Source organism: Melanerpes formicivorus, unplaced genomic scaffold (assembly GCF_026170545.1).
Source record: "Melanerpes formicivorus ecotype bairdi unplaced genomic scaffold, bMelFor1.0.p_v2 SCAF_29, whole genome shotgun sequence".
In the NCBI taxonomy this organism is placed as follows: domain Eukaryota; kingdom Metazoa; phylum Chordata; class Aves; order Piciformes; family Picidae; genus Melanerpes; species Melanerpes formicivorus.
In genome coordinates, this window is record NW_027142381.1 from 10,286,010 (window position 1) to 10,301,597 (window position 15,588).

Genomic DNA, 15,588 nt, shown 5'->3' on the forward strand with positions numbered 1-15,588 from the left:
CATGGTCACTGATTCAAGCTTCTCAAAGTTTGCCTTAGTTACATAGAAAGCCTGGTAAGTTCATTTTCTGTTTAAAACTGACTTCCTGGCTCACTCTTTAATTTCAAGGTGGCAATCCAAGAGTAGTTAATCCTTCCTGGCTTTGCTGAAGACAAATGAAACTATAGCTTGCTGTCAGCAAAAGGAGGCTCTCCCTTCCTCCCAGACACACATCCCTTTCTGTGCCATCCCCTCCTCAGGCCAGCTTTGTGCATGTCAGAACCTCCGTGAAGCTGTTGAGTGCTGTGACACAGCAGAACACTCCTCTTGCAAAACCACCACCAACAAAAAGCACAATGTTTCCTGCCAGGTTAATGAACTGAACAGACTGTAACCAGCTCGACAGCACAAAAGTGAATGCCCAGGAGAGCCTGGGACCATGTGGCTGGAATTAAGGGGAAGCATACACAAGGATGAACAGAAAGAAAGGATTGTCCCCTGGTGGAAGAAAGCTTTCACCTCAGTTGCAGTGTATGCCTTCACCCTTAGCATGTATTAGAGAGAAGTATATTGCCAGTTCTTCTGCTTAAAGCATAGCATCAGTGTGGAGAAAGGGGAGAAGGAAGATAATTACACTCCTCCTGCTTTCATCAGAAATGCCTTTCACAGAGTCTGGTTCCCAATGTTCATTGAAGAGTTGGCTCCTGCAAAACCATAATATGAAATGAAAACAAACAGGACAACATACACTGAAAGACATCAGCTCACGTCCTTTCTCACAGGGCATAAAATGCAATTGAATACAGAGATAGCAAGAGCTGAACCCCTCCCTCATTCCTCAGTGAAGCAAGCCTGAGACAGAATAGAATAGAATTAACCAGGTTGGAAAAGACTTTTGAGATCATCAAGTCCAACCTATTATCCAATACTATCTAATCAATTAAACCATGGCACCAAGCACCCCATCCAGTCTCTTCCTGAAGAAAGCTCTTCAAACATGAGGGGTAAGATAACTTTCTTTCTGTAACAAAAGTTTCTAGAGCAGAAGTTTGTCCATTCCAAGCAAGTAAACACTGCAGGGACTGCAGTGATAATGTTTGTGTCCCTAAGCTTACCCAGGAGCAGTTAAATCATAGATAACTCAAGCAGTGCCTGCTGTGATGATAAGTCAGAGTGACATTACAGCAGTGATGCAAATAGCTCTCTGGCACCAGCTTGGGTGATATGCTCTCAGACAACAATCAATACACAAAAAGGTTACTGAAGGATCAACTTCTTTTGGAAATGCCTTCTGCAGAGGGAAGGTTTAGTTGTTAAGATTAAAGAGGTAAACTTTGGAAGCCTATCAGGACTTTCTGAAAGCAAATCTCTGCAAACCTCAGCAAGTCAATCACAGCTTCTGGTTCAGAATTGGTGTAAGAGTCACATCTCTGTTTTTAATTACAATTCTCTGGAAACTTTGAGAGGAAGAGGAGTTCTCCTTATTTTTTACTGTCAAGTTTATCAATTTAGGCCTAGGAAAAATATTACACAACTCAGTCCAACAGGAAGAACTCCTGCAAAAGTTAACCCAGAAAAGACCTCCCTGCTAAACACTCCTGTAATGGTGCCCATTACAGGATAAAAAGCAATCAAAGAATTTGGGAGCAGTACAGCAGGGCCGTGGTGACCTTCTCAGCCAGGCTGGATAAAGCCAAGGCAGTTTGTTGTGATGTCCTCCAAACTCTTTCTGAACACAGACACAACTCATTCAAGCCAACTGCCAAGAATGAGAATGTGCAGTTTTCATTATGGTGTTAAAATATGTCCTGAGAACACCCTGCTGTTTGGGCCTTTTTTAGTTTCAGAAATAAATCCATATACACCCATAAAACCTAAGTGTAATTAGTCACACAAGCAAAACTATGAGTGTAATTAACTACAGCAATTAACTGAAATGTCTTTCCATTTTTCCACCTGAATGTTATTTTCATTTACAGTTGTATTATAAAAGGCATAAGATTGGAATCAGTTTGGGTTATTTTATTATCTTTTACCTACTAACATCTTTTGAAATTATTTAGACATCTAGAACTCAAACATTATTCTGATTTCAAAATAAGGAAACAGCTGAGACTGTTTTAATAACTGTGGGGTTTGGGGGGTTAAAAATCTACCCCCTCCTAACTGTACTTTTCGATGCCCTTTCTTTTTATCATATGAAGACAACCTCACAAAAATACATTTGTTTCCATCAGGTGAAATTGCCTTCATAATGCCCTTCACTTCCTACACGATTAAGACTACTTGCTGTTCCCAGCACGTAGGAGAAAGATCTTGATTGATTAATTTCCAGATATGTGTGGTTATGAAGAATTTATGAAAGAGGAAGGAAGGCAGAAGTTTTACATTTCGCTGATTGTGCTCACGTTGAGATTAAGTATCAAATAAATCATAGTCATTCTATCAGGAATGCTTTGTCTTTGAAAACCTATAATTGTTTTCATTTTGTTGTACATAGAGCTCTCAGCATTATACAAAATGTTTTCTTGTAGGCAGTAAAACATGTTTTATGTGCTGGAACCCAACAGTCACTGTTGAAACTATGAATAATGCTGGGAGAAAAACAGTAGTAACCTCCTTAAAGTAAGGGAAATCTGCTGCTTAGAAGAGCAATATAAAAACACAAAGTCAACCACTGCAGTGCAGAAGCCTTCTTCCAGCTGAAATTCACTGCAGCTGATGGCTACTTAGCTTTGTGTGTAGTGCTTGATTCCAAACACATCTAAGTGAAAGGCAGGATTCACCATTCATTTCCATGTCCTCAGAGAATTTCAGTCCTCCAACATCTTGAGAACTGGGTATTGGGACACTCCCAGCCCAAGAAATGTCCCTGTGTTTAGAAAGCTCAGATGAAGTCTACAAAGCAGGTTATAAGCAGCAAAATGGCCAAAGCTGCACTAATTTCAGTGGTCTGACAGCAGTTTGATAGGCAGAGAACATGATGTCTTATCAAGTGCTGCAAAAAGGACTCCAGTTCCACTCATATGAAAATTCCTGAAATGGGTTTCCATTGTCCTGATTGTTCACACTGCAGTGCCAGAGTATAAATAGGAAGTTTGGGTTTATGATCCCGCAGATATGAATGCATGTTATGGAACAAGATTGATCTGTTTTAAAAAGCAGCTTTTAATGCCGATAAAGCACAAAGATTCCCATTACGTGAAAACAGATTTTAAAATCAGTGCAATTTCTGCTGCAGTTACAGGAATGTTTTGAGAATGTGACAGAGAGGAGTTGGTAGGACAGTTCACAATTTACAAATGCCTCATATAAAGCTCAGTGAAAAGAAAAATCACGCCTGACCTTTAATCTGAAAGTACCAAATGACCTCAGTAACAGATTCAGCCTCAGGAAAGAGATGTCAGCTTGGCAGAACCTCAGGGCTTGTTCTGCTTGCACAAGGCTAGCATGTAGGAAGTTTATAAAAGGGCTGTGCAACAGAAAGATGCAGAGAAGTACCTCTGAGTTAAAAAAATTTTACAAAATAAAAAAAAAAGCTTGCACAATAAACTACTGAAGATTCACTTAAGTCTTCTGATAGCTTTTATTCCCACCTCTGATTGAGACACATATGGGTAAGTAAGACCTCAGCTTCTTCAGAAGAGAGAGATGCCTTGAGTTTTTGGTTTTCTAAACAAAGTAAATAAAGGTTTTAAAAAAGAGAGAGGGGAAAAAACCCAACCAAACAAAACACAACAAAACCCCCAAGTAAGATACTGCTAAAAAAACCTCCAGTGAGAAAGTAAAATTTTACAGAAATTGTTTTACAATAGTTGTCCCAAGCAGGGGCTATAGAAGCAAGGGACTAACTTGCTTCTCTGTTTAGAAATTCAGAAAGAACAGCACAATAATAAAATCCACCAGCTGCATGGGCAGTGGTAATGAAAACTTCAGTATTGGTGTCTGCTTCACTGTAACTTACTGCCAAGTTCCTGTCAGGAGAGCTGAAATGGAATGATTAACACATCCTGCACCCTCATTACAGAGCATTCAATTATCCCAGGCTACTCCATGGCAAACAGATCATTTTCAGTCAAACACTGCACCATGCTCTGCACCTCACAGCCTGCAAAAGCTTGGCCAGCAGCCATCTGCCTTTCTGCCCCTGATCCTGAGAGCCTGTATGTTTGGTTTTCTTTTCCTCACACTTACCTGAAATGAAATTTTAGACCAGACAGTGCAACACTCTTAGAGCAACACTCAATACTCCTAGGTTAAAATTTGTACTTAGTGATTTTTATAAGAAGCTCCTTGCAGCATGGTCTCAATCAGCAGCACTGTTTATTCTTATTGAGAGGAATTTGTCACTGGTGACTTCTAAGAGTGCTCTACTATCAGTAGTGTTGTATCTAACACTTGAATTCTAATACTCTAATACTTGAAGGACAGTAGTTTCCTCTTCTTTCACTCCTTGCTCTTTTCTCCCTACGCTTTGTTTTAAGTAACCAGATTGCAGAGAGTTATGGGAACTCAGATTAAACATACAGAAGACAATTGTAAAACTCCAGACTTCTGTAGAAGGAACCTTCCTCTTCCTCAGACCTATATATGGTAGATACATACACACATCAGTGGAAGTAGTTAACGTGAAATAAAAGAAAATGACAAGTATGGTTCTAAAATGCAGAAAGATACAAAACAGAAGGTGCTGCACTGCATGCCAGAAGGTAAGGTGAAGTTATAGGAGGCTCTTCCCTTCATCCATAGCTGAAAAACTAAATCATAAATAAGCTTTTTATAATAGTGTTTATTAAATGCAAATTGCTCCCTGAAGGTAGGTTCCTAGTTTGTCTGCCAAAGAGGATCAGAAAACCAAGGAATTCAAAGCCAGCTTTGTAAATCCCCCCCATGGCACTGCTCCTCATAGATCACTCTTTTCTATAAAGCTGCTCTCCACCGTTCACATTTCCAGAGCCAGGTGTTTGGGCTCCAGACATCACAATCACTTCAATCCAAATCAATCTGGAACAGTAGTAGTTAAAGCATGGTGGCTTTTTGTAAATTAAAGCAGAAGTGATTCATGGTGTGAGGCTGTAACCCTGTCAGGATCGTCTATGTAGAGGCCAAAGGTCCAAAGTTGATAAACTGAAGCACCTGATGAACTGAATTGCCTGCCACAGAAAAGTCTCTCCAGCAGGTAATTCCAAAAACTAGATGAAAATATTAATATTCTAAAATAAAAATTCAATTAGGGCCCTAACTAAAGAAATAAAGTCTCAGTAAGGGTACAGCAGAGCACCCAGAAATTAGCACAGCCTTGTGGGATATGAAGAGAATTAATTCCTTGCAGAGAAAAGAGCTTTAACATGTCTGCCTCACATGCTGTGACAAGTTGAAGTATCTGATACATTTCTCAGAGTGTTGTGGATTTGACAGAAAACACGCAAGACTTTCAGTTAAACTGTGTGAATCAATAGCACCAACCAGGTAAAGAACTCTGGCAGAGATAAAGGTTGTAGTAAACACTTGAAAACTGGTTCTCTTGGAATCTATTCACGCTGAGCCAAGGCTTGCAACTGCGGACGTGGAAAAACTGCAAATAGTACATGTGACCTGCCCTAAACACACTCTGTTTTCAGAATTTCAGTTATTTGGGAGAATCTAGCTGCAAAACTATTGGCAAATATTTGGTACAGCTTGCAAGGTATTGTCAACAGAAGTCGGTTCAGTCAGGACAGGTATTTTACATTAAAAGTAATTGTGGTAAAAGCAGCCATGAGCAAGCTGAAAGTCTCTGTAAATTGCACAGGTTGTTGTCTAGCCGAAAGGCCAGAACAGCCAGCCAAGATAAATCCGGCCTCTCTCTGCAAGTATTCTTCCTCAAATACCTTCCTTTGGAGTAATATTTTATTTTAAGCAAAATACATAAACAAAAGAAAATAATATCAGTGTTTTACTATTGCACACATGAATGCAAAACACCCCTTAGAATCATCACCAAAATAAGTTATTGTATCAGTAAGAAATGGTGGGAAAGTCAGTTTTCTTTTTGTTGAGCTGGAGAACATTTTATAGTAAGACCTTTCTCTGGGATAAAATACATTTTCACAGATTCAGAAATAGCATCTATTTCTGAATAAGCATATATTTTTCTATATCAAGGCTTCATACATTAAATTTAGCACTATAAAAACCAGAAAAGGAGCTTGATAAGACTCTTAAATGATCATTTTTACACAAGAGAAAGAAACACTGCAATTTGCAATGGCACTTGAAGAGCCACTTAAACAACAGCTTTCCACAGCCAGCTGAAAACGAGAGAGCAGATATTTATGCAACTCTTCTCCTATTCGAATGACTGTACTCTCTTTCTGTAGTCCAGTGACTCTCTGCAGCATTTTTCCTGCTAGCATCTTGCAGCTGTATTATAAGACTGAAAATCCAGATAAGCAAACACTCCCCTGTCCCCCTTTTTCATCTCTCTCTGGTGCTGTGGTTTGGGTTGGGGTTTTGGTTTTGTTTTGTGGTTTTATTTATTTATTTATTTATTTATTTATTTATTTATTTATTTATTTACCACAGAGCAAAGCAAAAGAAGTTTTGTTTATCAGCCTGGAGCAACCTCAAAATCAGAGCTCAGGTTGCGTACGTGTCAGCTCTTCCAGCACTGATACTGTTCCCTTCAGCTATTCTGCATTTATTTTTAAGAGGTCATTAAGCAAGATACAAAGGGTGAAGTGCAATGTCACAGATTTATAATCTGCCTGAGCACTCCTTAGACAAAGGGGTACTGCTGCATTCAACACAAAAGCTCTGGTAAAGTAGGCATCTGTGTTCTATGCTGAAACATCAGTACCCAGCAGGTAAAGGAAGCAAGATCAAAGCCGGATAAGAGTGAAATACTTTACAGACGGCAACATTCACATCTGTGTTCTGTTCCTCACCTACCCTTAATCAACTTTTAACATATTTTATTTGTTTGAACTCTATCTTTCTTCAAACTCAACATTTGCCATTAGACTGCCTGCCACTGACATGGAAGAGAGGGCAACTTTAAAACAGAGCTTGTATGTTTATCCCGATCAAATCCAATAGGATAAAACCCAGTACAGGTTTCACTCCCTTACAGATACTATGCAAAAAGATAATGGTTCTGCAGGCTGCTTGTAGCTCTCACTCCTTGAAACGGCTGCTGGCTTGCCTCGGCTCTCTTTAAGCAGTCAAATCTCTGGATGATGCTTAAAAGCAAAATTTAATAACTTCTGTAACTGAGTTGCTATTTGAAAATATCCTATACCCTGAAGGCAATCCTATTCTAGCTAATGTTTTCTGCACAGTCACTTGAAGAAATATAATTAGAGGGAAAGGTAAGAAGTTTAAGCACCTAATGTGACATCTCTGTTCACATCTCATGATCAGATTGGTCCTCTGATATGCTGCCAACTTTTTGTCAGAAAGTTTCCACTAAAATTCTCTTTGTTACTGGGGCTGCCTGGGCTCAAAGAGGCTTTGTGCCCTAAGATTTATTCCCTTGTGTCTGTTCTTTAAACAGGAACATTTTTATAATCACAACTGAAGATAAAAAAGCAAGGCCACAGGGCTAGCAAACATTGACAGGCGAGTCACTTATGCTGGAGGTCATGAATGGGAGTGTGTGCCAATGGTCAGCCTGCATCATTTAGGTGTTCCTGTGTAGAATCACTCCCTGTCCCTTGAAGCAGCATGCTGAGACAGTGTGGAATGAAATGTCTCCAAAGGGGTTTTATTCCATATCAAAAAGAAAACATCATCTAAAAACAAATTCATCTAACTTTCTGTTCTGTTTGCTGGTGCTGATCACAAAATAAATGCTCCAGCATCCAGATGAAGCATTGAACCATGACTGAAGCTCTGTGTGAACATCTGAAGAGTAAAGATTTAAAATTCAGCCAGTTCTACCCTTGTGAATTTATAAAGGAGTTCAAATTGTGGGAGAACTCAGGCTGGAAGGGCCCTCAGATGTCTCTAGTCTGGCTTCCTACCCAGATGAGGGTGGGTGTGCAGTCAAATCAGACAGTTGAGGGCTTCATCCTGGTGCTTTTCGGACACCTCCTTGGCCAGAAATCCAAGTCACTGTGTCAGCCTGTCCTGCTGCTGCACTGCCCTTATGGTGGACAATGTTGTTCTTACATCAGGTCAGAACCACTCTTAATTTAACTCTTTGTCTTTGGTCTCCACCCTCCTGCCTTGGCACCACCAAAGAGGTCACACACATCTCTGCAATTACCCCCCCATCTGTCTGGACCTGACAAGGGCTCAGGCGGGAGGCCACTGTGCTCTAGATGTGGCCTAATGTGTGCTGAGGAAGACAGGATAATCACTTTCCTCAGTTTCCTGGCTCTGCTCATGCTAATGAGGCTCCAGGTGCTCTTCACCTTCCTTGCTGGCAGGACACACTGCTGGCTCCTGGTGAGCTAGCTGTCTTCATCTGTTTGCTTTGAGGCTGCATCCCACCTGTAAATGCTCATCCAATTCCCATTGCTGAGCTCTTCCTCCCTACCTCGGGCAAGCCTCGGTGCACAAATCCTGAGTACATTCTTCTCCCCAGGGTACACTCCTGTGCTGCACTGGCACTGAGCACGGGACATCGGGGACAATTGTCAAAATGTCAATGGAGCTCTTTGGAGGAGGGATCTCTCAAACAATGCTGCGGGCCAGATCTCTGTAATCACATTGTTCCTTGCATTGTCTCCTTACTCCAAACATCATAATCCAAACATCATTTGTGAGGCTTTCTTAATTTGCCACTGGTAGTGTTGGATCCTGTTTCTGGCTTGGAAGCAGCACCTTTCCTTTGTTGTTACCCAGTTCTTGACTAACACTCTTCAGTTTTCCTGCAGTTCCTCATTGGGAGACTGAGGTTTATTTTGAATACATAAAAATATTTTTGCCTTCAAAATGCTTCACTAAGTGAAGGGACAGTTTTTGATCCACAAACCATCTAAACCATTGTATGCTAAACAAAGGTGGTTTAAATGAATATTGTGCTTTCTGTATCAGATTTCAGCAACTTTTAAACAAGATTCCCCCAGTACTCATAGCTACTGAAATACTTGGCCAGGCTCCTTTCTGATGTTAAGAATGAGTTAAGCCTGTTGTCTCGAATATTTTGTTGCCTTCAGACATAGCCACCACCTTTCTAATTAATTTGTCACTTTAGTTCCTTTCTTCTACCTCATTTTGACCAGAACAACCTCAAATAGAGAGTGTAAAAATAATAGAAGTTGTAAGAGACGTGAGGAAATGAAAAACTGGAGAAGAGTTAATAAGAATCATAGAATGGTTTGGGTTGAAAGGGACCTTAAAGATCATTCAGTTCCAACCCCATCACCACTGTTAGGGACGCCTCCCACCAGCCCGGGTTGCTCAGGGTCCCATCCAACCTGCCCTTGAACACCTCCAGGTCACCCACAACCTCCCTGGGCAACCTGTTCCAGTGTTTCACCACCCTCACAGTGAACAATTTCTTCCTAATACGCAGTCTAAAGCTCCCCTCTTCCAGTTTAAAGCCATTCCTGCTTGTCCTAGCACTCCTAGCCCTTGCCAAAAGTCCCTCCCCAGCTCTCCTGTAGCCCACTTCAGGTACTGGAAGGCTGCTCCAAGGTCTCCCTGAAGCCTTCTCTTCTCCAGCCTGAACAGCCCCAACTCCCCCAGACTGTTCCCACAGGTGAGGTTGTCCAGCCCTCTGATCATCTTCAAGGCCTCCTCTGAATCGGCTCAAATAGTGCCATGTCCTGATATGAGTCTGCAGACAAGATCTGCAGACACAATCTCAAGCTGCACTGGGGGAGGTTTAGGCTGGATGTTAGGAAGAAATTCTTCATAGTAAGAGTGATTGGCCATTGGAATGTGCTGCCCAGGGAGGTGGTGGAGTCATCATCACTGGAGGTGTTTAGGAAGACACTGGATGGGGTGCTTGGTGCCATCCAACGGCATGAGATTTAACACATCCAAGTGCCGGGTTCTGCACATTGGCCACAACAACCCCATGCAGTGCTACAGGCTGGGGTCAGAGTGGCTAGAGAGCAGCCAGGCAGAGAGGGACCTGGGGGTGCTGGTTGATGGTAGGCTTAACATGAGCCTGCAGTGTGCCCAGGCAGCCAAGAGGGCCAATGGCATCCTGGCCTGCATCAAGAACAGTGTGGCCAGCAGGAGCAGGGAGGACATTCTGCCCCTGTACACTGCGCTGGTTAGGCCACACCTCGAGTACTGTGTCCAGTTCTGGGCCCCTCAGTTTAGGAAGGATGTTGACTTGCTGGAATGAGTCCAGAGAAGAGCAACAAAGTTGGTGAGGGGTTTGGAACACAAGCCCTATGAGGAGAGGCTGAGGGAGCTGGGGCTGCTTAGCCTGGAGAAGAGGAGACTCAGGGGTGACCTTATCACTCTCTACAACTACCTGAAGGGAGGTTGTAGACAGGCGGATGATGGTCTCTTCTCCCAGGCAGCCAGTACCAGAACAAGAGGACACAGTCTCAGGCTGCGCCAGGGGAGGTTCAGGTTGGATGTTAGGAAGAAGTTCTATACAGAAAGAGTGATTGCGCTATGGAATGGGCTGCCCGGGGAGGTGGTGGAGTCGCCGTCATTGAAGGTATTCAGAAGGAGACTTGATGGGGTGCTTGGTGCCATGGGTTAGCTGTTTGGATGGGTTGGATTGGTTGATGGGTTGGACACGATGATCTTGAAGGTCTCTTCCAACCTTGTTTGGTTTATTCTAATAAAGTTTATTCTAATAAAGTTTATTCTAATGGTTTAGTTTCATAGTTTCATAGTTTCATTCAGGGTTGGAAGGGACCACAAGGATCATCTAGTTCCAACCCCCCTGCCATGGGCAGGGACACCCCACACTAGATCAGGCTGGACAGAGCCTCATCCAGCCTGCTCTTAAACACCCCCAGGGACGGGGCCTCGACCACCTCCCTGGACAACCCATTCCAGGGTTTCACCACTCTCATGGTGAAGAACCTCCTCCTGACATCTAGCCTGAATCTCCCCACCTCCAGCTTCATTCCATTCCCCCTAGTCCTATCACTACCTGATATCCTGAGAAGTCCTTCCCCAGCCTTCCTGTAGGCCCCCTTCAGATACTGGAAGGCGACAATTAGGTCTCCTCGGAGCCTTCTCTTCTGCAGACTGAACAGCCCCAACTCCCTCAGTCTGTCCTCATAGGAGAGGTGCTCCAGCCCTCTGATCATCCTCGTGGCCCTTCTCTGGACACGTTCCAGCACCTCCACATCCCTCTTGTAATAGGGGCTCCAGAACTGGACACAGTACTCCAGGTGGGGTCTCACCAGGGCTGAGTAGAGGGGGAGGATCACCTCCCTCGACCTGCTAGCCACACTTCTCCTGATGCAGCCCAGGATCTGATTGGCTTTGCGGGCTGCAAGTGCACACTGAGAGCTCATGTTGAGCTTTTTGTCCACCAGCACCCCCAAGTCTCTCTCCTCAGGGCTACCCTCCAGCCAGTCACTGCCCAGCCTGTATTTGTGCCTGGGATTGCCTCGACCCAGATGCAGGACCCTGCACTTGCTCTTATTGAACTTCATGAGGTTGGCCTGTGCCCACCTCTCCAGCCTGTCAAGGTCCCTCTGGATGGCCTCCCTTCCCTCCAGCGTGTCTGCTGCACCACACAGATTAGATAGTGCTGGGTGAGAGGTTGGACTTGATGATCTCAAAGGTCTTTTCTAACCTGTTTAATTCTATTCTATTCTATCTGAATGTATGGATGAAATTACCTGGCTATGACAGAACAATGACAAACTAAAGTAAGAAAAAAATATTTCAGAAAAGAAAATATCTTCCATGAACATTCCCCCCCCATTTAGATTTAGCAAATACACACACACACATAAATCCACTCTATCTTCAAGTATTACTTATTTTAGCATGTTACTCAGAACTGAGAAAAAACTTAGTGGGAAACACTGTGGGCAGCTGGGATACACCATTTCCAGAGTCCTGAAAGCACAGAGGAATCTCACAAGAGCTCTGTGAGCCATCTCATTTGTACTTTGCACCTAATAAAAAACTAATGCTGAAAAAATATACAGCAGTCCTCAGACACTCTTGCTGAACCTAGTACAAGGAGTCCTGTGTTTTCAGAGCTTAGACAAACATTCTAACAAAGGCTGTGAGGCATCTGCTGCTATATTTATCAGGTTTGCAGGAGGCAGAACTCCATGAACTCTGATAAACAAAAGCAGTCTGCGCCCCACCTAGGGACATCTGTTTGCTCTGCAGCTCTGATTTTTAGCTAGTGCTGGAGGTCCAAAGGTGACATTCAGCAAGTCAGGTAACATGGGACAGGGATCCAGATGCCTTAGCTCTGTGTGTATAGTTTTATACTGGCAAGAGACACAAATGGGTGGAACCAGTACTGAGGTGATACTTTATGGCTAAAGACTAAGAACACTCTCAGAATTTGAGTTTTCAAGACCCTCTGTTAGGTATCACACACAGCAGTACCAGCCAGAGAAACCGCACATCACTCCATGGTGGTTCCATGATTGGATTCAATGATCTTTAAGGTCTTTTCCAACCAAAACAATTCTGTGCTTCTACAAAATTGTGTGACCCCATTGTCTGACTCCAAACACTGGCAGGAAAGTAAGGAATGGAAGGCAGCCTGGAAATCAGATTGGAAACATAGAATAATAGAATCATTAGCGTAGATAAGGTTGGAAAAGACCTCAGAGATCATCAAGTCCAACCTGTCACCCAACACCTCATGACCTCTCCCCAGCCTCGTTGCCCTTCTCTGGACACGTTCAAGTATCTCAATATCTTTCTTAAATTGAGGGGCCCAGAACTGGACACAGGACTCAAGGTGTGGCCTAACCAGTGCTGAGTACAGGGGCAGGATGATTTCCCTGCTCCTGCTGGCCACACTATTTCTGATACAGGCCAGGATGCCATTGGCATTCTTGGCCACCTGGGCACACTGCTGGCTCATGGTCAGCTAGCTTTCAACAAAGCGATAGCTTCAAATCCATCAACAAGAAGCATTTAATTGTTAGAGATATGCCTAGAATGGTGCTAAATTCAAATGAATGTTGTATTTTTGCCACTATTTTCCCTCATTTGTTTTCTGTGCTAACAATTATTTAGGAATAGTGTGGCCAGCAGGAGCAGGGAAGTCATTGTGCCCCTGTACTCTGCTTTGGTTAGGCCACACCTTGAGTACTGTGTCCCGTTCTGGGCCCCTCAGTTTAAGGAGGACATCGAAACACTTGAACGTGTCCAGAGAAGGGCAACAAGGCTGGTGAGAGGCCTTGAACACAAGCCCTATGAGGAGAGGCTGAGGGAGCTGGGATTGTTTAGCCTGGAGAAGAGGAGGCTCAGGGATGACCTCATTGTCCTCTACAACTACCTGAGGGGTGGTTGTGGCCGGGAAGGGGTTGGTCTCTTCTCCCAGGCAACCAGCACCAGAACAAGGGGACACAGTCTCAAGCTGCGCCAGGGGAGGTTTAGACTCGAGGTGAGGAGGAAGTTCTTCACCGAGCAAGTCATTGGAACGGGCTGCCCAGGGAGGTGGTTGAGTCACCGTCCCTGGAGGCGTTCAAGAGGAGATTGGACGTGGCACTTGGTGCCATGGTCTAGTCATGGGGTCTGTGTTGATAGGTTGGACTCGATGATCCTCGAGGTCCTTTCCAACCTAAGTTATACTGTGATACTGTAATTAACAGAGAGTACCTGCTAGATGTGGTTTTGTGCAAATGGATGTGCTTTTCCTTTGGTGGGAGGAAACTGTTGGGACTGGGAGGGCACCGGGAGGAGGCCATTACTGTGTAGTTTGGTAATACTGATGGGCTGCAGCTGGTGCTGAGCTAAACAGAATGATCACAGCAGGCTTTTGCTCTGAAGCCAGAACTGCTTGCTGGGGGAACGAACGTTTTTCTGACAGCTCTTGGAGGAACATTTCTGTACAGGTGTTCCCCAGGGCTCCTCAGCTGCTCAGAACTCAACAGTCTTGGAGGGGAATAAAACCCATGGAAAGCTGAGCGTGAGGTGACAAAGGGGGTCTGGAGATACGTAAACAGGTCGGGGGGCACCGCCCTGCCCGAGCTGTCATCGCCTTGCCCGAGCTAGCACCGCCCTCATCAAGCTGGCACCGCCCTCAACAACATGGCGCCGGGTGCTTTAAAACGGCTCAGTGGAGGGTTGTGGCTGGTAGAGTTCCAAGCTCCTCTGCTGTGTCCCAGATCAGTGCCAGCTTCTGCTGCTTTCTGAGGTCTCTCTATAGCAGACGCCGGGGCTGCGCAGTGCCGGGGCGGGCCGGCGGCCGGGGCTGCGCAGTGCCGGGGCGGGCCGGCGGCCGGGGCTGCGTGGTGCCGGGGCGGTGCCGGGGCAGTGCCGGGGCTGCGCCGGGGCTGCGCGGGGCCGCGCGCTCAGTATGTGCGGGGTGTGTAAATGGGCAAGTCACGAAGATGTGTAAATGATATAGTTGGGTTATTTCTGAATTGTTTTGTGGACATATTGCTATTAACTGCCTCAATGCATTTGAAGTTGGAAATGAATCTGTTAGATACAAGCACTGTCTTACCCGTGACAGCTAAAGGGTGCAAGTGTTTCACCCTTACACCTGAATAGTGAGGCAGGCACAACCTATAAAAGTGGTAGGATTTGCAGTAATAGTGCAGCGAAGCAAACCTACTTTCAAAAGAAGCAGAATGTGTGGGTTTTAGAGAGGATAGCTCTAAAGAAGTGTCTGAGCAGCCACATAGTTTATCTTTTCTGTTTCTTACCATGCAGGTGTTGCAGGTCAGAGTAGATTTGAAATGGGAACTTGCAGTTTTGTTAAACCCAGCCAGGCTGTGCAAATAATGAGACTTAATGCTGTAGCGAAGGGCACGAGGTGGTCTTTTACTACCTCCTCCTCTGCTTGACATGCTAAATAGTCCCTTGACTTTTGGATCATGTTGAAAGTGAGATATACTGGAAGAGCAATGTAGTCAGTTGGTTCAACTGTACCCAGAGATACTTGGAACTCTGGGCTCCTGGTGCATGCAATAGTGACGGAAGTGTGGAACTGTAAGTGATGACAGAATTGGTCCTTTATCTCTGTTTGTCTTTTCTGGTATACCTAGTGTTTCCCCACTCCTGTTAGGAGTCTTGTTTGCAGGACTCTTGCTGTTCTACACCTGGTGTGTGTGTATGTCTACATCAGGAGCGGCCTATACGTTGTGCTTTGGAGAACAAGACCACAAGTAAGTCTGCATTGTGTTACACTCATGAGGAATGGGCTGCCCTGGGAGGTGATGGAGTCACCATCACTGCAAGTGTTTAAAGTGGATGAGGCACTTAGTACCATGGTTTAGTTGATTAGATGGTGGTGGGTGATAGGTTGGACTCAGTGGACTCAGTGCTCTTGAAGGTCTTTTCCAGCCTGGTTAAATCTGTATTCTATTCTGCTTTCCCAGTTGCTCCCAGCATGGCCCCTGTGTTCTCCCTCTTCCTCCCAGTAACTCCAAAATCCTTTTCTAGTGCTCCCAGTGCCTTCCCAAGTCCCCCAGTGCTCCCAGTAACCTCCAGATCTTTACCCAGTGGAGTCCCAGATCTTCCCCCAGCGGGGAAGTATCCTCCCAGTATGCC